The sequence below is a fragment of the Perna viridis genome, chromosome 7 (genome assembly GCF_037379345.1).
Source record: "Perna viridis isolate PV_CMFRI_1.1 ecotype Kerala chromosome 7, ASM3737934v1, whole genome shotgun sequence".
Classification (NCBI taxonomy): domain Eukaryota; kingdom Metazoa; phylum Mollusca; class Bivalvia; order Mytilida; family Mytilidae; genus Perna; species Perna viridis.
Genome location: NC_142451.1, coordinates 19,637,353 through 19,662,417, shown reverse-complemented (window position 1 = coordinate 19,662,417; position 25,065 = coordinate 19,637,353). Strand labels below are relative to the sequence as shown.

The window sequence follows — 25,065 nt, the reverse complement described above, 5'->3', positions numbered from 1 at the left end:
CTCAGAATTCATTTTTTCATGCTCTTTTTTTAAATGTACCCAGTATATAGAGTAATGAGATTTTAAAATTTTCCTAAATTTAAGATAGACCTATAAAAAAATTACAAGTATCAGTCTATTAGTCAAGATAGCTAGTTGAACTGTGTACTATTGAAACTACTCTTTGATGTATGAGGATGGTTCAAAAATTATTTGAGTAGCAGTTAATTTAAGGATTGCAATTAACAGTGTTTTAGGATTTTATTTTCCCCACCACATAGATTTTGTTGTTAGAAAATATTTGGAAAATGGATATGGTAAAAATTGTCAAAGAGACAATCTCACCGGGATGAAAAATGTAGGTTCAAGGCCACCCATGGGTCTTCAGATAGCAGTGAGGAAACCCTTACTCCACTGGGCAGGCTGCAGCTGGTCCTAAAAGTTATTAGTTATGTTCCACTTCCCTTTGGCTAGTAGAAAATAAGAATTTTAGAAATCATTTGTCAAGTTTGGAAAAGAGACTTCAATTGTGGGCAAGTTGATTTTCATTTATATCTGTTTTCCTGTAGAAACCTACAATTTCAAAACTTCTAGAACATATCAGTACTGGGAACTTTTCTTTACTGTTTGATAGATAGTTCAAGGCTGTATTATAAAAGATATAATGTAAAAATGTACCCATATGAACTCCAGTATCTTACATAATGATATAGTCAGTAGTCTATAGTCCATCCTGTGTTCATCTTGTGTTATATGATTCCCTTGATTAAAAGGGATTACCATTACCCAATATTAAACCATTGCTTTTGTATTGTGAAATAGAATCTGACTATATCTCAGTATGGAGCCACTAAGTATATCTCACAATAAAGAATATTTGTAGAACAATACTGTAATGTCATTTAATTCAAGGACTCTCAGTGAGACTTTTAAAACCAACTGGTCATGCTTGAATTATCTCCCTTTGAGAGTGAATATTATACACCAACATTGAAATAAATGAATGATGATATTTGTAATAAAACCTTTGAAAAATGTTTAAATACTCATTTGGAATTAAAAAAGAATGTGGAAAATGACTGGTTTAACCTCTGCCTTCTCTTTTTTTTTTTTTTTTTTTTTATAAAAAAGTTAATTTGTTAAGATTCTATTAAATGATATTCATGGCTGTTTAAAGTTGAATGAGAAGATACTAAAGTGAATTTTTTGAAGTGTGAAAGAAAATATGGATGTCCCTAATGAGAATAGTTATTGTCAGAAAGAATATATAGGGTACAATGCCTCTAATGTCAATTTGGAGGGCTCTTATTGAGACTTTTATAATAACTATCTACACCTGGGTGATCTCCCTTTAAAGTGATACCCTGAATCCCAGATAATGATGATAATGATTGACGATTGGTATTGGGTTTTTTACCTGGTTTCTCAGTGTGATAGTTGTTTTTTATTCCACTTGATTACTTTTTTATTCTATATTAATGGATTATGTTTGCTTTATGGTTCTACTATCTTCGTGTGACAAAACCATTGTAAGTTTATAGTCTGTATTTTACATATATTTTCTACTGATAAAATTTAGGAGTACCCCATACATATACTTCTACAAATATGGTAAATCAGTGTTCCGAGTCAATCTCTGAATTTCTTGATTTTTTTATACGCCCGTCAAAGACAGGGCGTATTATGGTATACTGTTGTCCATCCGTCCTTCCATCCGTACATCGTCCACACTTCGGACACCAACTTTAATGAAACTTTGATGAATTGTTCATATCTATTGATGAAGCTCCCTTTTGATTTTTATAAATTTCAGATTTTTTCATTTCCAAGTGATGAATTTTTTTACATAAAAAAAGCGGGATTTTCAAGTTTTCGGACAATAACTCAAAAACACTTTCACCTTCTTTTATGAAACTTTGGTGCATTGTTTATATCTATCGATGTAAGCTCCCTTTCAATTTTTATAAATTTCAGAATTTGTTTCTGTGTTATGAATTTTTTTACTTAAAAAAAGGGAGATTTCCAAGTTTTCGCACAATAACTCAAAAACACTTTCACTAACTTTTATGAAACTTTGGTGAATTGTTCATATCTATTGCAGTAAGCTCCTTTCCAAATTGTATAAATGTCAATTTTACATTTCCATGTTATAAAGTTTTAAAAAAAAGCTGTAAATGGCCAAGAAAATTTTATTCAATGAAAATTTGTTTAAAACAGACCATTTGTTATGATGATCGACAAATAAATGTAAAAGGTACCTGGTAACCTTGTCTGAAAATTGTGTTTTAAACAAGATAGAAATGTATGGGTGAAAAATCAAGACAACAAACTTAGTTAAACTTGAGGTAGCCTTGATAGTGCCAAATTTTTTGTGAATTTTTTATTTCCTTTTTTTTTTTTTGGGGGGGGAGGATATTTGATAGGACTCACAGTATTTCCAGTTGCTCATATAAGTTCATTAAAAGTATAAGGAGAAGTTCAAAGGGCAGCAGGCATATCATTAGCTTAAAGCATAGCTCTTTTTTCAATTCCCTGTTTGGACACATGTCTGTTATTTAAAATGCCAATAGCATTGACCATAACAAAAGATACTTCTGGTCAAAAAGACTTAAGGGAAATGCAGGCTGTGCCACAGGGGACACAATTGTTTCCTTTGATCCTGTTGATGGCACCTAATTAATGATAGATGATCCAACTGGCTTAAATAAACAGAATGGCCGATAAACTTGGAGAATTTTGAATAAAATGGAAAACTGAATGTCCTTGGGCCTGGGTCGGATATGATCTTGATAAAAACAGGAAGATTTTAAGTGCAGCTGCCACATAAAAAAAAAGTGACAATTTAAATCAGCAATAAGTCATCATTAATAAACAACATCTCTCACCTAAAAATGAAACTATAAAGTGTATATTAACCTGACGCTAACTTATTTGTTAGTTGAATCTCTCCTGTTATCTTAAAATGGCCACCTATCGTACTGCCATATTGGCCCCCTTTCATTTGAAAATGACCCCTTGTTTAACTGTCAAGGGGGCCACTGGCCCCCTTATGCAATTTTCTGTAATGAACACTGGTGAATCTAGGATTGGAACATCAGACGATATTTCCCTGCATTTGATAAAGAAAATATTTAAGGATGTTATTGTTATTGTAATACTTCAGAACTTGCATTATGCCAAGTTGCTTAATTATGATTTTTTTAAATACAAGAAAGCCTATCTAAACCAAACACTGTATGAACATGTAACCTGTGTAAACCAACCCTGTATAAACCTGTAACCTGTGTAAACCAACACTGTATGAACATGTAACCTGTGTAAACCAACCCTGTATGAACATATAACCTGTGTAAACCAACCCTGTATAAACCTGTAACCTGTGTATACTAACTGTATAAACCTGTAACCTGTGTGTACAAACCCAGTATAAACCTGTAACCTGTGTGTACAAACCCTGTATAAACCTGTAACCTGTGTGTACAAACCCAGTATAAACCTGAAACGTGTGTACAAACCTGGTATAAACCTGAAACGTGTGTACAAACCCTATATAAACCTGTAACCTGTGTGTACAAACCCTGTATAAACCTGTAACCTGTGTGTACAAACCCTGTATAAACCTGTAACCTGGGGGAACAAACTCTGTATAAACCTGTAACCTGTGTGTACAAACCCTATATAAACCTGTAACCTGTGTGTACAAACCCAGTATAAACCTGTAACCTGTGTGTACAAACCCAGTATAAACCTGTAACGTGTGTACAAACCCAGTATAAACCTGAAACTTGTGTAAACTAATCATATATACATGTAACCTGTGTAAACCAACAATGTACTAAGCTGTTACCTGTGTAAACCAACCCTGTATGAACCTGTAATCTGTGTAAACTAACCCTGTATAAACCTGTTACCTGTCCAAACCACCCAGGGTGAACATGTAATCTGTGTCAACCATGTATAAACCAGACCTGTGTAAACCAACCCTTATAAACCTGTAACTTGTGTAAACTAACCCAGTATAAACCTGTTACCTGTCAAAACCATCCAGGGTAAATCTGTAACCTGTGTCAACCAACCATGTATAAACCTGAAACCTGTCTAAACCAAATCTGTATTAACCTGTAACCTGTCTAAACCAAATCTGTATTAACCTGTAACCTATTTAAACCTATAACCTGTGTAAACCAACCCTGTGTAAACCTGAAAACTGTTAAACAACCCATTTTAAACCTGAAACCTGTGTAAACCAACCCTGTTTACACTTGTAACCTGTCTAAACCAAACCTGTATTAACCTGTGACATTTGTAAACCAACCCTGTGTAAACCTGAAACCTGTGTAAAACAACCCAATTTAAACATGTAACCTGTGTAAACCACCCCTGTATAAACCTGTAACAACCTTTATAAACCAACACTTTACTAAGCTGCTACCTGTTTAAATCAAACCTGTATGAACCTGAAACCTTTGTAAACCAACCCAGTATAAACCTGAAAACTATGTAAACCAACCCAGTATAAACCTGTAACCTGTGCAAACCAACCATCTATAAACCTATAACCTGTGTAAAAGAAACTCATATTGCAGAAAGAGTTCAGTTTAGACAGGTTTCACTGTATTACAAAAAAAAACATATTTTGGTAGAAGAATTATGAATAGCAATAGTAAATGTCAATTATTTTTAAATTTGTACTCATTTTGGGGGGGGGTCTAAAAAACTTTTAAAGAACAATCAGACTTTGGTTGTAGACATAGTTTTTATTGACTTATTAATAATGTCTTGTTTTTCTACCTACATATTTATCATTTCAACTTACCGCATGTGGCAAGTGTGCAGCTCATCAAAATATCTGTACATGAAAAAGTGCACAATTAAAATGCAATATATAAAGTATATTTACTATAAAAACAGACTTTGCTTGCCTATAAACGATGTAAAAGAACATTTAATTTCCAAAGAACAACCTGTTTATTTGAGGTTTCCCCCCATGCTCAACTACTTGCAGGTGTATTTTGCTTTCTCAACTACATCAGCAAATTAACTTCCCATAAAACCATAGACTGTAGAAATTTTGAACTTTTATTTATTGGAAGAAGCAGAACTCTGATGTAGGTATTTCCTTTAAAAATAATAAAAATAAAGTCAGCTACTTCAGGCTTATGACTTGTTTATATAGAATGCATTTTTTACTGTTGGTTTTTTGTGGAATGTAGGGCACATTTTCTCTTTATTTGTGTTTTGTAAAGGTTTGCATTTAATTTAATGTTAAAAGTAAAAGTCTAATATACATTTTTATTTCATTAAGGAAAAAATGTTTATAGTTCGTCTAAGAAAAGTCTATTAAAATGAAAGTAGGACATAGAAAAAGGAAAAAAAAAAGGTTTTCTAAGTCTTTATAGCAACTTTAATATGGAGAAAAAATATGTAATAAAAATCAGAAACTGATTCACAATGAAAAAATACCATAAATATAAACTTTTTCACAATGGATTAATTTTTGCTAATTTCGAAAGCAAGAAAAAAATTGCAATAATTAACTGCTGAAAATAAGTCACTTTATGATTGAATACATTTTTGGGTGATTGAAGGAGGTAGACCTAGGGTAAGGGACATAAATCTTGAAATCAGTGATATGTTTATATCATATTCAATTTCACCAAAGCCTTCCAAGCTTTCATTTGAAACAGAATGAAATCAGTCAAAGTTACTTCGATGCTTACATAAGATTGATGTACAGTACTTAATACAAACATTAAATTGATTTGTAAAAGTTTTGTCCCTTTTTCTATGTCTACCTCCTTAATGTCTGCCTCCATAAATAGCTGCTAAATTGGATTGACATCCTAAATCATGAAAATAAGTATCCATGAAAATAAATTGGATTACAGTAGCTCGGTGACAGTAATATTGTGAAAGCACTTTTATTGGTGGATATCAATTTTCATGGATTGCAGACTAGCCCTTGATATTTCCCACAGTACAAATAAACGGAAAATGTGTTTCGCTTGGAAATCATTTCATGATTTGATTCAACTACGAAATCCATGAACATTGATACCCCCACAAATATGACTTTAACAGTATTCCTATATTGTAAGGAAGTCCTGCAATGCAAGCAAATAAACCTTAGACAATCTTTATTCAATAATTCAAACAGTTAACATATGGTCAGATTCAACATTATAGTGTGCATGCAATGTATTTTTAGGTGAACTTTAAATATAAGAATTTTGATATTTGAAGGAGATTTGTATTTCATGATGTATTTATGTTTTGTTTTTTTTTTGTTTCAATAAAGCCAACTTAAATTTTCAAGTCAGATGGTCAGATGGTGGTTACCAACAGTAAGAATCAGTATTGATACTATTTAAAGAGTTAGAAAAGGTTGTAATTGGTACTTGAACAGGCTTACTTTTTTTATTGGAATATTAAATTACAGAGTGTTATGTTACTATTTTGACTGATCAAATATGGTTTCAATAGTACTCCTCTCATACCATATGCTTGAATTTTATCAGTCAAAATTGTATGTTTGTAACATAAAAATAGTAGTATCATTGTAATTAAAGAGATTGAAGGATACAAACTTAGAAATTGAAGGTTTGTTTGAGCTATAAAAACTGTACTAAATTGTGAGTAAATATTAATGTAGATTATGAACATACAGACTGGTCCTAAGTGTTTGTAAAGGGACCTTTCAATACAAGAATTAATCCACTGTATTTAAGGTTTGGCAAAATTACTGATATAATGAAACTCTTCTAGACTCTAAATTTTCTTCAGGTATGTGGTTTACTCATGCAGGTTCCCTTTAAGATTGATGTATACATGTATTTTGTGTACATGTATATAATGAGGACAGGTATGGTGAATATGTCATAGAGACAACAACCCCATTGGGATGAAAAATGTCACCTAAGGCCATCCATGGGTCTTAGTGAACAATGAGGAAACTCGCACACTATTTTATTGAAATTATAATTCAATGCACCAACATGATATGGAAAATAGTGTCTGTTTTCTTTGATTCTGATGGTGTAAATAGTCAAATTACATTATCAACAGGATGGTATTTCATACCATGTTTCATATATACCATATATACAGTGAAACCTGACTATACCAAATCCCTTTTAGAATAGAGTTTTTATTCAGTCTTGGCAGGTTTTCTGTATGCACAGGTTTGAAATAAATTGAACCTCAGGTAATGTTCCTTTTCAGGTTTTTGTTCATTCATGGTTTTACTTTATTTAAGGCATGTCATCATGTGGTTAAATTATATTTTAGTATTAATGCATTTTCCCTGAATTAGTCTTGTTAACTATATACTCAAACATGAATAAAATAAAAATAGCAAGATTTCTATACCTTCTATTACACCTCTGTTGACATTGACAGAAACTGTTCTCATTGTACTCCCACTACCCAAACATACCAACAACAAACCCCATCCTAAACCAAATTATTAACTTGGGCTTTTAACACACAAGTTTCAATCAGAATACATCAATAGATAATAAAAAAAAACAAACCAACAAACTTCAGCATTGAGAAACATTTCGTTGGTCAAAATAGTGGGAAGTTTTCCCCAATTCACTATTTCAGACATTATAAGTGCACTTACCAATTTGACTAACATCACTCAGTTCCTGTATTGAATGCAGAAGCACCATTTATACTACTTAGCTTGTTAAGTCATATTTTTAGTATTTGTTATTGCTAACATAAAATTTTATTTAAGGAGTGTAGATACATATGTTTACTTACTCAGCATCTAAAACAGGTCATTTATGTTTTTTTTTTTTTAAAAGTAGTTGATTTTTTTAAAGCATTATACAGCTTAAAAAAGTTGATTTACCCAATCAATTAGTATTTTCTTCTATCCTTAATTGTCAGAAATGGCTCTTGTAAATTTGTAGATGGTTCAGTAAATTTTTAGCTTTGTATGACCGTTGTGTTTGTATACTGTCTTTGTTTGGAGAAAAATTATTGTTTTATAGAACCATTAAGTAGCAGTCTTTATTATTATTAAAATCAGACAGGAAGTGATTGAGATAAAATTTATATAGATTGTACATGAAAATAGCACTTTGCAAGAGTTATTGTTCTTGATTTGGTTTGGGTAGATTTCAGTGGGAGGTTGAGTTGTGGTTTTCTCAAAAGTACAGATATAAATACAGAAGGAAAGAACTATTGTCACATAAATATAAAGCATATGTAGGCTGTAAAAGCATAGTCTGATCCATGGGTTTTTCTACATCATTAATCACTTTACCTTAGGCAGTGTCTGAATTTTATAAGGAGTGGTTCATAAATGTTTGAAGACCAAGTCCGGATTTGAATTTCATAATCCATACTTAATAGTGTTTATCATTCTATACTACTAAATATCCTAGCTGAAAAGAAGTAGTATATGGAAGAATTATACTTTTATGAATAGAGAAAAAATCATATACTAAACATATAACTTTCTTTTTAATAATGTTCAAATTCATAGATGTAAAAAAACAAACAAATGGCTGCATGCATGTACAGCTCAGTTCAGTAAAATTTTATTTCCTTATCACACACAAATGTGGCATGATATCATTCAATTTATAGTAGTCAGACTGATTCATCTTGGCATCTACAAAGTGTTCGTAAGTAATTGAGACATATTTGTGACCATTACAGAGGTATAAAATTTCTATCAGAGCAGCTTTTGGAGGTGTTACTTTGTTTGATTTTTTGTCTGAACTGATGTGATTTACATATTGGGTTACAAATTGTCAACTGTAGAAAGCCTAATTAACAATATGTATTTGCTACAAAATTGGAAATTCTATAGCCATTATGTCATCAGCCTAACATTAGAAATTATCTGTATGAGTAAATCTTGTTTGGCCTATTTCACAAGCTGTGGAAATGTGTTTATGATTTTGCAATGTGATCGGTGGTCTGATGGTGTATAATTATGGTGGTCTTTTAGGTTGAAATTGATCTGTTCTGGCAGTGTTATAAATTCCTATCTGTTATTATAGTTTTTGTTTCATTGATTTAAAATGTCATCTAAATGATCTGGCACATTGTGTTGAATTTTTTAGGTTTAATATGGGGTTTTGTGAATGGACTAAATCTAGCGTTTAAAATAGTGCGTGTGGTAAAAATTTTGGGTTCAAATCAAATGCATAAAATAAATAAAATATTTCAGATCATGCTAGTCTTTACATTAAGATGGAAGTAGTGATATATTATCTAAGTAACACATTGTTAAAAATTCCTTTTCTGCTTAATACCCAGTATCAAAATTAGTTTATATGTATTAAATGATAGTAGATTCTTTCTAAATAGGTTTTCAGACCATCAGCCCATTTGTTCATCACAAACAATTGTACCTAGTTCTTCTCCTGTCTTTTTAACCAAACTTAAATAGGATGCTAGTGATATAATTCACGAGTGCTTCTGTCTGGACACTTCTGTATTCTGAACATGGAGTTGGCTATTTTCTAACGAATAGGCTTCTGGAACAGGGTTATGTTGCTACAAGATTGAAGTCATCACTACAGAAGTTTTATGGTCGTCATCATGAACTCGTGGATTGTTATGGTGTATCCCTCAGCACCATGAAAACTGATTTATTCAACAGGTCATAGTTTTCCTTTCCTCGTTTGTCTACCCCGGACTTGACTTTTTTTATGAGCAACTCGGCAGGTGGTTCTAGAAAAGCATAGGATGCTTACCCTATTGGTGCACCTAGTCCATGCTCCTAGTTTTTAGTGGAGTCCGAGTTGTTCATTTACTTTTGTTATTTTGTATGTATGATTTTAGTTACTTTATGTTCTTTGTTGTGTATGTCTGTTTTCCATGTCTGGTCTTTGTCCCTGGAATACATTCTTTTGATTACCGCTATAACCTTGGTTCCCTTGATTACTCTTTCTAAAGAAAGTGTAAAGAGATTTAAAATAATGCTATGTTGAAAAATTTCATTTCTTGTCTCAGTATCTCCATGAAATTTTCAGTCTGTGTACTTGACTTCATACATTATAAAAAATATCAGCCAGTAATCAGATCCTCGGATTCCAAACTGATGAACAAACCACCTTGTGTGAAAGTTGCTGCTGCTGTCCTTGACCTTTTGATGAACACTTTGATTCTGTAGAATTATATGCAAAATATTCAGTTTTGATACAAAAATATGGACGTCAACAGTAGCTATTTTGGTTTGTCAGCTTTAAAAGATAATATTTACTACAAAACCAAAACAATTTACTATATAGCTTTCTGGAAAACTCTGAAATTCAATCATTTGCTTGTGTTTACAATATTTATTATATTGGAGATACAGAGACAACAGCCTGCTGAAGAAATACCAATAAAACTGATCACTCAAGGTCAATGCTCAAAGTTCTACTTAATGATGGCACTTAAGCTGTCCAGTTTGTTTTATTCTTGGCATGGGGTTAAAATATTTATTTAGCCATATTTTGGAAACCTGACCAAGTCTACTACTGCCTTATTAGTACTGGTGCTATCAACCTGTTACATCAGTTGTGAAAAACAATGAAGTCCAGTTTATCTGTGATTTAAACAAGTCGTTTACCAGTCTCATATTTCCCTGGTATTTACAAATGCCAAAGTAAGTTTGACAATTAGGATGAATTGGTAGGATTTCTTGTCATTTGATCTTCATTTAATTTGTAAATTGATTAAATGTATTCAAAACATCACAGCATGGTAGCTAATTTCCTATTTGTTTTTTTTAAATGCATTTGAATAAAAAGGACAGATGTTGCTAACTTTGTTTGATTATCTTCCTTGTTAATTTGTTCATATTTTTTGTTAAAACATATTGGTTAATGATCAACATATTGTTTCATTGTATTGTATTGTTTATTTGTTAATATTCTTAGTAAATTGTTATTTGGGTACTACATTTTTTTCTAGTTTACAGATGTGACACACTCAATTCTTTCAGTGAACAGGAAAAACAAAAAATAAATTTATATTTGTTGGCTTTAGATCTTCATTTGGAAGAAGATGGAATATTGTTTTACCATTTTACATTTGATTAGTGCATCATTGCAAATATTGTAATACTATTCTAAATAACTTCTTACACATCCATTTGATATTTTGTCAAAAACTTTATATAGGTATGCCATATTTTCAGATATGATTTTAGATGTAGGGAACAGTAATATTTTGCTTATATGTTGACCTCTTGACCTCTTGGTTTAAATCAATGGCAATATTATAGGCAACATCTGAGATTAGGTCAATATCAACTTCCTGTCTGTCTGTTATCTGTTTATATTGTTTTCTTATCTTTTATACATTGCCTTTATATATTTAAGCCTTGCTGTTCATTATGTTTATTTTGACAAACTGCTGGGGCCCCCATAATTTTTCCTGCTTAAAATGTTAACCAACAAGTTCAAAAACTGTGGTCTTATTTTAGGCATACCATAAAAAAGAAAACTCCAATCAGTTTTACAAAAGGTAGTTCGACAGTATGTTATTGTAAAATTTGGCAGAAAGAAGAATTGAAGAATTTAGGAGAGATATGACTGAGGGAGGGGTATAGCCGCATGCTCTATCACTCTTTAGTGATTTTCTATTATTGCAATCAATTTTTTCCTCAGAAAAAAAAAAAAAACAAGAGGTGGGCAATGGGCCTGGATCCTCCATTGTTTACTACTACAATTAAACCTGACTTTTGGACAAGGTCAGGATTCCTACATTCATTTGTGTCAGTTGAAGAATGGGACCACCTCTATTCTGCAATAATCTGTGTAAAAAAGAAACCATGATTGAAATATACCTGTGTAGTACATTCCTTGTAAACCTAACCTGTACATAAATAACACTTGTGTTATACAACTATGATGTTGCTCTCCCTTTTAAGGTCAGGCAGGTTTGACTGTAACTCAATTTCTTGTAGAAGTTGAAATGGTATTTCCAAATTTAAGTTTTTTTTCTTATTCTTACGCCTGGTATAGACTGGTATTACAAGGATTATTTTAGAATTAAAGCATGTAAATAAATGAAGCAGATGTGACAAAGTATTTGATTTTCTCATTGATAACATTAATTTATTATTAAAAAACACTCCTAAGATAAACAGACAGAACATGTTGTATTGTAAAGAGAACTTTGTACTTTATGGGAAGTTAAATATATGGGATTTTAGAGATACATATATTATTGAACACAAACTGTTTATTTAAGGTGTAGCCTAAAAATCTATGTAGCAATTTTCAAGTATTAAACAATTTTATTGAATTTTTTTCCTTAAATTAATCAGTGGTATTTTAATGCATTTACACACTTCATTAATGAAGAATATAGACTGAAATTCTATCTGACTGTTAAATCAAACATGCTTACCTGGTAAGAGATTTTTTTTTATAATTTTGGACACTTCATTCATTTATTGCAATCTGATCATTTCTTTGAGTTATAGAAATTTAATTGCCACAGATAAAGTGCCATTTGTTACACATGCTGTTGTGGAAAATCATCTAACAATGTTTCATACTGTGAAAGAACCACATGTGGGATTTAATGCAAGGAAAATATTGAAAAGTCGCTTTAATTTTGGTAAACAAATGTATAAGCAGATTTGATGCATTTGGAACCATTTTCAAGTTATATGGGGTCAAAGTTGGGCAATGCCCTCATCATGCAACCAGATTTCAGATATCTCTTACGCTTTTCGAGTTATAAGGAGTCACATAAAAAAAAAAATTGACTTTTGTTTTTATTCCGATTTCGAAAATTTTGCATGGTCTATGCTTTTAAAATCACAATAAAATTTAAAGTGACAAAAATAATGTTTTCAACTGTCCAATTTTGTGAATTAATTTGCTATAAATGTTAAGCACTTAAATATAGTGATCCACTTTATACATACTAAATTCTAATTCTACTGGATATAGTTAATAACAAATCATAGTAGTTACCAGTCAATTGTGGAGATTAAATGAAAATAAATTGTACTGCAGAATGCACCATACAATGAACAAGAGGCTAAATGCTTCAGGATTAAAACTATCTTCCCTTATCAGTGAAATAATTCTTGAGACATTTATATTGACAGGTAGCTTTTTAACATAAATATGTAGTTAGTAATAAAGTGCAAAATATTGTGTATATTGTAGAATTGTACATATTTTATTGCTTCTAAATAATGGACATTATGAATTAAAGCAGTTTATATGCATTAAGGTAAACATTTTAGATTGAATTTTAAAATGTTGTGTCTTTTACATTGAAAAGCCTTTTAAATTGAAAGCTTTAATTATGAAGAGCTTTTATTAGTTGCCTGTTTCCTATTATCAGCCTGTCCTTGTATATACATGTACTTCATAATTGTAAATTAAAGTATCTTTAACATTCTCTGCTAATCAATTTAAAATTAATGAAAAGATGTTTGGTAAAGTCTTTTCTTTTAGCTATTTTTTTATTAAAAGGGGATTGTTATGACCTAACTTATAAAACTAGGTTAATTCCACTGCAGATTGCACCTGTCTGTCCATAGTCAGGTAATATTGGTCATTAATGAGTCATAATGACCATAATCTCTCAAAGTATTTAGGTTGTATGCTGATGCATTGGTTGCATTTCACCATATCAGTTCTTTTTTTTTCTATTCATGGTGACTTACGAAACCAAGAAAATTGGTACCCCTCAAACAGTATAAATAGTACTTTCACAGTATTTGAACCTTGGTAAAACAAACACCTGTCTAAACTGGACACATTTTGAAGTCTAAAAGGGTTCAGATTAGTCAGGTTACACTGTACAATAGATATAAATGGTCATCCTGATTAACAGATTAGTCAGGTTACACTGTACAATGACAGCAATGGTCATCCTGATTAACAGATTAGTCAGGTTACACTGTACAATAGATATAAATGGTCATCCTGATTAACAGATTAGTCAGGTTACACTGTACAATGACAGCAATGGTCATCCTGATTAACAGATTAGTCAGGTTACACTGCACAATGATAGAAATGGTCATCCTGATTAACAGATCAGTCAGGTTACACTGTACAATAGATATAAATGGTCATCCTGATTAACAGATTAGTCAGGTTACACTGTACAATGACAGCAATGGTCATCCTGATTAACAGATTAGTCAGGTTACACTGTACAATAGATAGAAATAGTCATCCTGATTAACAGATTAGTCAGACTACACTGTACAATGACAGCAATGGTCATCCTGATTAACAGATTAGTCAGGTTACACTGTACAATGACAGCAATGGTCATCCTGATTAACAGATTAGTCAGGTTACACTGTACAATAGATAGCAATGGTCATCCTGATTAACAGATTAGTCAGGTTACACTGTACAATAGGTAGCAATGGTCATCCTGATTAACAGATTAGTCAGGTTACACTGTACAATAGATAGAAATGGTCATCCTGATTAACAGATTAGTCAGGTTACACTGTACAATGACAGCAATGGTCATCCTGATTAACAGATTAGTCAGGTTACACTGTACAACAGATAGAAATGGTCATCCTGATTAACAGATTAGTCAGGTTACACTGTACAATGACAGCAATGGTCATCCTGATTAACAGATTAGTCAGGTTACACTGTACAATGACAGCAATGGTCATCCTGATTAACAGATTAGTCAGGTTACACTGCACAATGATAGAAATGGTCATCCTGATTAACAGATTAGTCAGATTACACTGCACAATGATAGCAGTGGTCATCCTGATTAACAGATTAGTCAGGTTACACTGTACAATGATAGAAATGGTCATCCTGATTAACAGATTAGTCAGGTTACACTGTACAATAGATAGAAATAGTCATCCTGATTAAACAAAGTGTGTGGTCATACCAGAAGGTAAACTGATTATATTTGGACTCTGACTTTTAAAGGAAGACATAAAGCCTGTTTTATTGTCTCCATCAATCTCAATGATGGGTGATTGGAATATCTCATCTTCATCTTTCAACCATAAAATGACACTCTAGCTTCCATTCAGTAGAAAACCTTTTGTCCTGAATGTTAACTTGACCTCTTAGTTATTGCCTTGCTCTCATTAGATAGCAATGTAATAATATCTGATTTGGTCTATTTTGGCTTTTGATGTATTTTCTAGCATTGATGATTAAATTTGTAGAACTTTTGTATATATATGGTAAATATTTGATTAGTTGGAGTATATATATCTATTACTTTTCTAGAACTGTTTCATGAGGAAGTTTTGTACATTTAAGCACATTTTCATATAAAAATTAAATTAATAAGTATTTTCACTGAAAAATAAATAATTTTTAACCATAAGTCTTCCAAAAGTCTTACATTCTTATGTGGGAGATGCTAATTTTTTCATTAAATTTGTGGGTGTTGTTCCCCTATATGTGAGGGTGAAATTAACACGTGTGCATTTAGTTTCTGATTGTCATTTTTTTCTGTGTTTTGATTGTATGGGGCTTAAAACAAGTAGTGATGGTTGTATCATGTACTCTTATGTAACTATTTATTCAGAAGACTTTGACCACCCAAGCCATTGAACAATTACAGAATGTACTACTTGGGAGTATCAGAATAAAGTTTGTTCTTTTTAAAAAAAAACATTATCCACAATAAATAGGGCTGAAAAATAATAATTGTGACACAAGAAAGTGTTCTTGGTTGCTGTTTTTTTAGAAGGGTTGTGTGTATTTGTATACCTTTTAAATTGATCTTTGACAGGCAACTGTTTTGCTTGACATGTGTTTAGAGTTTTATAAAATAAGGAATTTTCAAAATTTGACTTGATTTTTTGGAGGTCGGGGAAGAGAACATAAGTTACATTTCTCTAACATGTCTTCTCTTAGCATCATTAAAAATACCACCTGTTTTAAGGTTCATTCAAAAAGGAATTTCTCATTAGAAATGATAATATTTTTCAGGTGAAGGTGACCCATGAACATTTCATTATTAAGATATCTTGATCAACAGTTTGGTCCTCTTCATAAGCTATTTGCAGGTAATTATCTTGTCAGTTATGATTCTTACATTATTTCTGATTGAGTGAAGAAACAGGACATTGTGCAAAACTATTCATCACTTAAAGCTAGCAATCACCAATAATGCAGATGAATATGAGGGTCAAATATATTTGTTTTTAACCATATACTATGATAAAAGCTATGAACCTAAACATGTTTACTAGTATTCCAAAATATTATCCTTCAAAAGTCATTTTATAAGTCCTCTACAGACCACTTTCACTGAAGAGGTTTGTAATCTGGCTGTCTGTCTGTCTGCCAAGCAAATCAGTTTCCAGCACTTTTATATTCATGCTTGCGGATATTGATTTGGTATTTTACACATTGCTTTCTAATGACAAGTTACAAATAGTATATTAATATTGTAGTTGTTTGTTAATATTTTGCTGAGTTATGGCCCTTGCAAAAACTCAGTTTTTCACACATTTTTTCATCATACTTACAGATATACATTTGATATTTGATACATTACTTTACCATGACAAGTTACAGTTCAATTTGTGTTCTTGTTCTATGATGTGATTATGGATTTTAAAGTTAATGCTAAAAAATCAGTTTTCTGCACTTTTCTCATCAGCAAATTGTACATGAAGTTTGCATGTTATTCTCATCAATAGACTTTTCCTGTGGGTTGATTTTTATTGCCATGCAATACTCTCAGAATGTTTGTTTCATTGTGAATTCAAACATTTATTTCTAAACTAAAATGGTGATGAACTACCTTATGTATTGTAGTGATCTTTATTTTAAGACCATCTTTTCAGAGTCTCTATTTTACTTCATTTGTCTCACAGCTATATCTGTAAAACAGTCTAGAGTTTGATGTCTGATGTGATTGTCAGAATTGAGGAACTTGTTGCCACATAATAATATTATTTCCTTAAAAATCAATAGAAATATTAAATTTATAGCAGTATAAGTAAATAAATTTTCTCTGAAGTATTTCCATTTTTATTTTTATGATTAGTTTTATAAGTATTTGTACCCAGTGACTTGATTACTGTTCAGATTTACAATATTATTTATTGTATTGCTTTTTTTGTACTGAAGTTTTCATTTTTTTGGTTTATATGAGTTAGCTTAAAAATTGTAGTGAGAAGCATTCATGAATGAGTAATCAAGAGAACCACGGTTATAGCGGTAACCAAAGAATGTAATCCAGGGACAAAGACTAGACACGGAAAACAGATATACACAACAAAGAATGTAAAGTAACTAAAATCATACATACAAAGTAACAAAACCAAATGAGCAACTCAGACTCTACTAAAAACTGGCAGCATGGACCAGGTGCACCGGTAGAGTAAGCGTCCTCTGCCTTTCTAGAAACACCTGCCGAAGTATCAATGAATACTATATTGTATTTGTTTTTTTTTATAAATTTAGTAGAAGTCATCAACAAAAGTGATGTGAACTACTTATGTAATAATTTCTAGCAATAAAATGATTATTGAAGACAAAACAACAAATAACATGATCCAAAGTCAACAGATTTTTATAGTTTGTTTTATTGCTGTATTTTCTCACCAGTGCACCAGGTTAGTGGGATGGTTGAGTGCTCACTAACATGCTTAACCCCGCCACATACTTTATCTGCCTGTGCCAAGCCAGGAACCTGTAGTCAAGTTGTTGTCATGTTTTATGCTTGGCGTTTTTTTGTGGATGAGGTTGATTTTTGTCTTTTACGAAGAGTTTCACTTTATTTGTTTTTGGGTGTTATAAAGCAAGCAAGTATGGTATAAACCCCATACTATACTGGCTTTATAAGGCCCCAAAATACTATGAGCTTTCCCATCATTGAAGACTTGTAGAAATTCAGTTGTTCATTTCTTGGTATTTGGTGGATGACTGTCTCATTGGCAATCATACATATCCTATTTTTATATATCAAGCTAAAGCAACTGAAGAAAGATATATAAAGAAAACTTCAAGACACTTTTCTACAAATTGGAGGCCAAAGTGGTCAATAGCTGCTCTTGTAATAATTCTCTTTAAACACATACCTGTTTACCCTCCCATATTACCATATGGGGAGACTCCCACAAAATTAATTAGAATCTCCCACACAATAATGTAAGATTATTTGGAATTTTTTGGTTAAAATTACTATTTAAGACTTTTCATACTTATCACTTGCCCTTCAAAATCCACTTCTAATACTAATATTTTTTAACCTTTCATAAACGTTATAAATGAGGTTTCAAACTTCACCCAGTTTCCATCCATACTACCATGTAACCTGTAGGTTTTATTTATAAGCTAAAGATTGGTTTAAATGGTTCCTGGCTCAAAAATGTTGTGATTAACTACAGAATAATGGTCCACTTTCAGGAAATAAGCAGTCAGCTAGAAAGTTAGCTTTAGGACTATTCCAGTTGATAAATCAGTTTAAACATGAAATTGATTGCTTTAGTTCAGGGAAGATCCAGTTTCAGTGACAGTTTAGCTGCAGATTCTGTTGGTTGGGGCTATAAAGGGTACCCTACTCCTGCTTATTGTTTTTGAATGTCTAAAAAATTACATTTTGTGAATCTTTATTTTACTGCTGGTTACAAGATTATGTTTATAGTTATGGTGATGGTGTATTAATTTGGAATATTTCATATCAGATTTAATTCCAATATTTTTATTGGACTACGAGTGGTCACATGGTATGCATAATTTAGCAATATTATCTCTACCTGCTGATATTATGATATTGATCATTCTGACATCATATTGTCCACTTATCAGTCATTTATAAATAGAACAATTAGATTATTATATCTCCCATTTGCAAAGTGGGGGTATATAATGATAGGGATTTCATATCAGTTACTCCTCCTACACTGTTGAATGGAATTGAATGAAACTTACACAGAATCATTATTACATGCATTCATTGTGCACCTCCTATTTTAAATATTGATCTGAATAAATTTGGGGGTTTTGCATAGCAAAACATGGACTTTGTCATTTCTGAATATGGGGACAAGGGATACCCATCTCTTATTTATTACTCCTCCTACACAATTGAATGAAAGTGCATGAAACTTTCACAGAATCTTTATAACATGCTCCCATTGTGCACTTTTTATTTTAGATTTTGATTCAAATTGATTTAAGGATTTCCGATAGCAGAACATGGACTTTGTCATTTTTTAATATGGTGACAAGAGGGATCAATCTCTTATTTATAACTCCTCTTACAACACTGAATGAAATTGCATGAAACTTTCACAGAATCTTTATTACATGTTCTCATTGTGCACGTCTTATTTTAGATTCTGCTCCCCCCAAATATGAAAATATGTATATTTTTGTATGAAACCTTTATTTTGCACAGTGCTAGATTGACCAATTGTTATAATGTTCCCTCTACATCAGATAAAAAATACTTTAAATGGGCAATCTACTTACCTTATTTTGATGAGCTAATTCAGCAACTTGAGGTCAAGAGAATATCTCTGTTGTCCGTGCCCTGTAATTTTGCCTTCTCTGAGTTCACCTTATCTCCCATCAGATGAAGAATGATATTTATGATTATTACTATGATGATATGCCTCAACCAAAACATTCAGGCATGAGATGAGAATCTGGAAGTTGTTAAAAACTAACTGGACAAACCAGAGTCAATTACATCAAACTTAACTGATGTAAGGTTTTACTAGACTTCAAACATCATGAAAGTTTTCTTTTTACTTGCAGTATCACATCAGGCTCTACTGAAACAACTAACTTATTACTTAAGTTGACCAAAATGATCTGAGATGCAGCATGACGAAGGATCATCTAAATGCTCTGCTTCTTGTATTTGTTCACAGACATTAAACTGGATCATTATAAAGTAATTGACTTACGCCATGGGAAATCCACATAAAATGGTTCTAATGAATCTACTATAATCTAACCATTCATTGAAAATAAGAGTCGGTCAGCATTTCTTTTTATGTTTTGCATTAAAGTACTTTTCATACTAGTAAGAGATATATAGCTTTTACTTACAATCAGGATACCTTCGGTAATGTCATATTGTTTCAATATCCATTGGTGTGTAACTAAATGACATAGACCTGCATTTTGCAATGAAGATCAAGCACCATATTGATTTATATAACATGCATTCCTACCTACTGGGACTAGACAGTGATATGATTGCTTTAGTAGTACAATGAAGTCAATTTTTCATATTCAGCCATGTATTCCACTTTAAAGCCTACAAGATTTAGAACAACAGAACTCAATATTCAGTCTTTGTTTTTCTAGTATTGTTCAACATAACCAGGACTTAATCTAAAGGAGAGAGAAATTCATCAATCTGGCTACTTCATGATTTTATGCTAAATCATAAATACCAGGAGAATCCTGGGGCTAAGCCCCTGACATCCCTGACCATTGCCCTGGACCCACTTTGGATCTGAATGTGGTCCCCACACCCCTTGCCATAATTATGCCTTCCCTTCATAAAATATGGACCCCCCTGGATTCTTTACAAACCTCCTCAGCTGATTATGACTTTATGTACCAGTCATTTATTCATGCTTACATTTCTCAAAGTCTTGCATATAAAACTAATAACATCTTTTTAGGGATCAAAATCTTCAAAAATTATGATAAAATGACTTTCTTTTCTGTGCCTTTACTTCCTTAAAGAAGTGTCATGTAGAAATTATTGCCAGATTGTGAAGAAGCAACTGAAAACAAACTAAATAAGCAACGTTCTCAAACTGAAAAGCAGCTATTGAAGTAAAGATAAAACAAAACAATGTTCTCAGATTGTGGAACAGCCACTGAAGATAAGATAAACAAAGCAATGTTCTCAGATTGTGGAACAGCCACTGTAGTTAACATGAAACAAAGCAATGTTCTCAGATATTAAAGCCAATCTTTAACCTTATCTCTGATGCTGAGTTTTTTCTACAGTATTTAAATGACAAACTATATCACCATTAAAGGAATTAAAAGTTGCCTGCGTTTGTTATTTTACGAATTGAATTTTTTCCACTTGAGGTGTAAATTTAATGACTTTGGTAATTGCTTTGTCTGAGAAAGCTGTTGTTTTTGTTCATTAGTGGCTTTTTATTTAATGTTAATGTAATCAGGCAGAAATTGTTTGGCAATTTTGCAGTTTTGCTTTTTGAAGTAATTTAGATTATACAATAGTTTTAGGCAACCTCTCATCATTTGCAAGTTTAAAACAACCCTTTTGGCAGTACATTGTAATTGATCGCCAATATATTGTAGTTGATAAGGTAAATGTGTCATGCTTGTGTTGCTAAAGTTTGTATAGAATTGATGCCTTTTCTTCACCATTGAATTTTGCCTTTTGTTGATTCTGATGAAAAGTGGATTTTTTTATTAACATAAATATAAATAGCATTTTTTATACAGTTTACTTATTTCCATAAATTGTACCATCAAAATTTGTCATACTGTGAGACATTTCAGGAATGTCAGTTGTATTTTAAGTAGCAGGGAAAAAAAGGAAAAAGTAGCAGGTCAACTGATGAAAATTTTAAAAGAGATGTCCAATTTTGCCAGTTGACTGCCTCTATTGATATCCCTGCATTTTATCATTTCTAAAACTAAGAAACGATGAAAGACAATATTGTTACCATTCTTCAAAATGGATATAACCTCTGCTTTTTGGGAGGCTTATAGTGATCATGATGTCCAGCCTTCCTTTCCTCCATCTGTCCATTGACAAGTTTTCCATTACAGTTTTCTCAACAACTACTTATCACAATCATTTAGTATTTTGTCTTAAGTTTTATATTAGTAACCAAGCTCCATGCTGGGGCAGAAGTTTGTTTCATATCTTACTAACTACTTCAGACAGGCCTTTTGAAATTATTGGACACTTTTCAAATAAAACGTATGCAATCAGATAACGTCATTTCACTTTTTCCCAATTTTGCAAGATTCTTGCATTTTCTTAGAAGGCTGACTGCCATGTTAGACAATGTTCCGGAGCTTGATAATATGCCATTGATTTTAGAAAATCAAACTTAACTTCCTGTTTGACCATTTTGTTAATAACTTGACCATATGATTACTGGGTGGGAAGTAGTTAGGGGGGATATTCTTTACGCAATTTTTCTTGTTTTTTCTTGTTTTTTTTTAATGGTAACCATTAAAGTTCATTCATTCTTCCATCTGTTTCAGGTAAGGTTATAAGCTTTGCTGTGAAAATGTTGGTTGTAGTTTTAAGACATTATTTCCCAGTTTTTTTTTTCTTTTTTTTTTAGTTATCCTCCATTTTTATAATATTATGAAAATTAATTAAGAAATAAATCATAGAAACTCCATTATCATTGTTTTACCACAGACTGGCCTTTTATGTCGCATTGTTTTACCCTGAGCGATAACAAGGGGTTATATAACGACATAAATGGCCAGCCCGTGGTAAAACAATGATAAAATGGAGTTTCCGTGATTTATTTTGATTCTAATAGGACTAGTTTCTTTATATTTTTGAATAGACGGAGCCTACATGTTGCACAAAATGTTGGTCATGTTTTTATCACTTTTTTTACGCATGGCTGTGGTTTTAAGAGCTTTGAAGCACTTCCTATTAGCATTAAAGGTATTTACTACTAGCCTTCACCAGTTACTGTTGTTTTAATACTTGTGTACTAGAGTTTTTTATCTTTTATTCAATCTTACTCTATAATGTATATTATTTTATATTAAATGGTCCCTTAACATACATTGGTATGGCAATAGATTTACTGTAGTTGAAAGCTTTAAAATGTGATATAAGCATATTTTAAAAGTGCAAGCAGGTTTTAAACTCGTTCACTTAGCTGTGATGAAATTCATTCTTCATCTAAAGTTATATAAAATGACTTCAGCATGCAGACAGTTGTGGGATAATTGATGGGAACCTCAATTCTTTAAAACATTTGACATTTATTATCAGATGGTCTGCCAGTGATTTGCATATCATTTGCATAACTTGATTTTCTAGAATTTTGAAACCAGTTTGTCATGAATAGAATTTAGTCTTTAGGGGTTTTCTGATGCTGATAAGTATTTCTCTTGACATTTACTGTCTCACAAATAGTTTAAATTTGTCACTTGTTTCTCTCAAGTTTTTGAAATGACTTGTACCTTTATAATTTGATTTGGAGTTTTTTGAAGTATTTGATCTGTCGTTGTATAGGGTATTGGTGGCTCTGTCTTTTGTCTGAGTTTTATCCTTTCTTAGTTTTATATTTACTGGCTATTTTACCTGATTTGTTGTGTGAAATTCAAATGTACTGAACTTTTAAAAGATTTTTATCTATTTTTCATTTTTTCCTAAAATTGGCATGTGCAATGTGTACCTTTTAAAAAAATGTCCATGTCTGTTAGGTTTGTTGTCAAGAAATTGTACATATTGTGATGAAGTAGTTTTTTCCGGTCTTTCAGAAGACTGTTTCTTCTATGAACTGGTCTTGAGTGTCACCGCTAGTGCAAAGCAGAAATTACTATAAACATATTAATTTTTTTGCTATTTTAATGGTTGACAGAAAACCGCAAAAAAAACAGAACCTGTAAAATATAATGCTTAACATTTTTTATACTGTGAAAATTGATACCCGCCAATATTTTCACTTGAGAGAATCCATGAAAATTAGCAATCGCAAAAAGTAACAGTAATCAACTGGTAATGAATGATTCAGTGGACACAAAATCAGAACATGAAATTAGTTGTTTTAATGATATATACATGTATTTGAATGATCTATACATGTATTGTGTAACCTATTTTGTTGTATATTATAGTTACTCCAGTGGAATCCTGTTATAGCCATATTATTTACATTACATCGATCTATACAGAATAGGGGTAGTTTTGAAGTTGAGACAAAATATCACAGTGGACCAGATTGGATAAGATGAAATGTTCTGTCATAACTATTGTATTTGAAATAACTGATATTTTTAGTACGCTGCAATATAGCATAAAGCACTACTAATACTAGTCAAATACACAGTTTGTAGTCAAAATCTATCAGTAGTGAATCCAGGGGGATGGGGCTGCAGGGGATTAGTATCCCATTTTCATGGGTAAAATTGGCAAATGGCAAATAATATCCAAGCACTCCCTTTTTCTGAGGAACCCCAGCTTAATATTGGTACCCCTCCTTTTCAAAGTGTCTAAATCCACCCCTGACTATTTCTGAATAAACGTGGTTCACTGTCTATGAAATTGTTGTGCATGGTCGTTGTGCAAGAAGCAGTTATTGTTATCTGGTACAGAATTAATATTGGTTCAGGTTCTACACTCTCTTTACTTACCGTACATGTATGTACCATAAATATGATACTGGTCTATGTTCTCATTTATTGGCATATCTAATGATAAAATTGAAATATAGGACTCTAAATTGCTTTTATGCATGATTAGAACAAACAGAGTTTAAAGTAACATTTGGTAAAATATCAAAGAGATGGACATCAAACATTATTTCTATCCAATAAAGTATATATATAGATGATATTTGAAGGTGTTGTCAGATATTATTGAGGGTCTAGTAAAATATGTTTAGTTATATAAGGTAAACATATAGTTATTTTTTTTTTTCTGTGAGGTGAAAGTTTTACTACCTACATCTTTCAATTGAAGTTGTTCCTTTAAAATGTGATGAAGATTGAGAGTGATTTGTAATATGCTTTATTGAAACATTTAGTCAAGAATTTTTAGATTTAGAAATTTACAGTTTCTGTGTCAGTCCATCCACTTGTTTGTCAGGCCTGAGGATTATACATTCTCATTTTGAAAGTTTGTTTTATTCAATCAAAAAAATTTGTATTGCATCATCATGAAACTTGGTACATATGCATAACTTTTATAAAAAAAAGATATGCATTTCTCCGGTCAGGTTGTTCTCTCTTTGAGATATTCATAATATCCATTCACATTATATAAAAAAGTGCTTCATTGAGCATCATTGTCCACATGGACAAAAATCTCTACTAATGAAGAGGGCTAATTATGGGCTTCAAATTACTCTTAGACAAAACAAACTGTGTAGGTCTGAATTGTGGGAATATGTAACATGAACTTGGGATACATACTCTTTGCTATTCCTTATGGCAT

The 25,065-nt window shown here is 31.8% G+C and overlaps 1 protein-coding gene across 8 annotated transcripts in view; it reads left to right on the top strand.

Moving 5' to 3' along the window:
* LOC148611703 (thrombospondin type-1 domain-containing protein 7B-like) overlaps positions 1 to 25,065 on the top strand; it is a 173,022-nt gene that overhangs the window by 4,061 nt on the left and 143,896 nt on the right. The window contains exons 1-2 of one of the 8 annotated variants that reach the window (XM_088592512.1): positions 15,918 to 15,976; positions 19,686 to 19,824. The exons of 5 other annotated variants lie outside the window; for them this stretch is intronic. The gene's annotated coding sequence lies outside the window, so the exon portion shown is untranslated. Of the gene's footprint in view, positions 1 to 15,917; positions 15,977 to 19,685; positions 19,825 to 19,892; positions 19,911 to 25,065 lie in introns of those variants that run through there. 2 more of the 8 variants (XM_088592511.1, XM_088592510.1) reach the window with 2 other exon arrangements.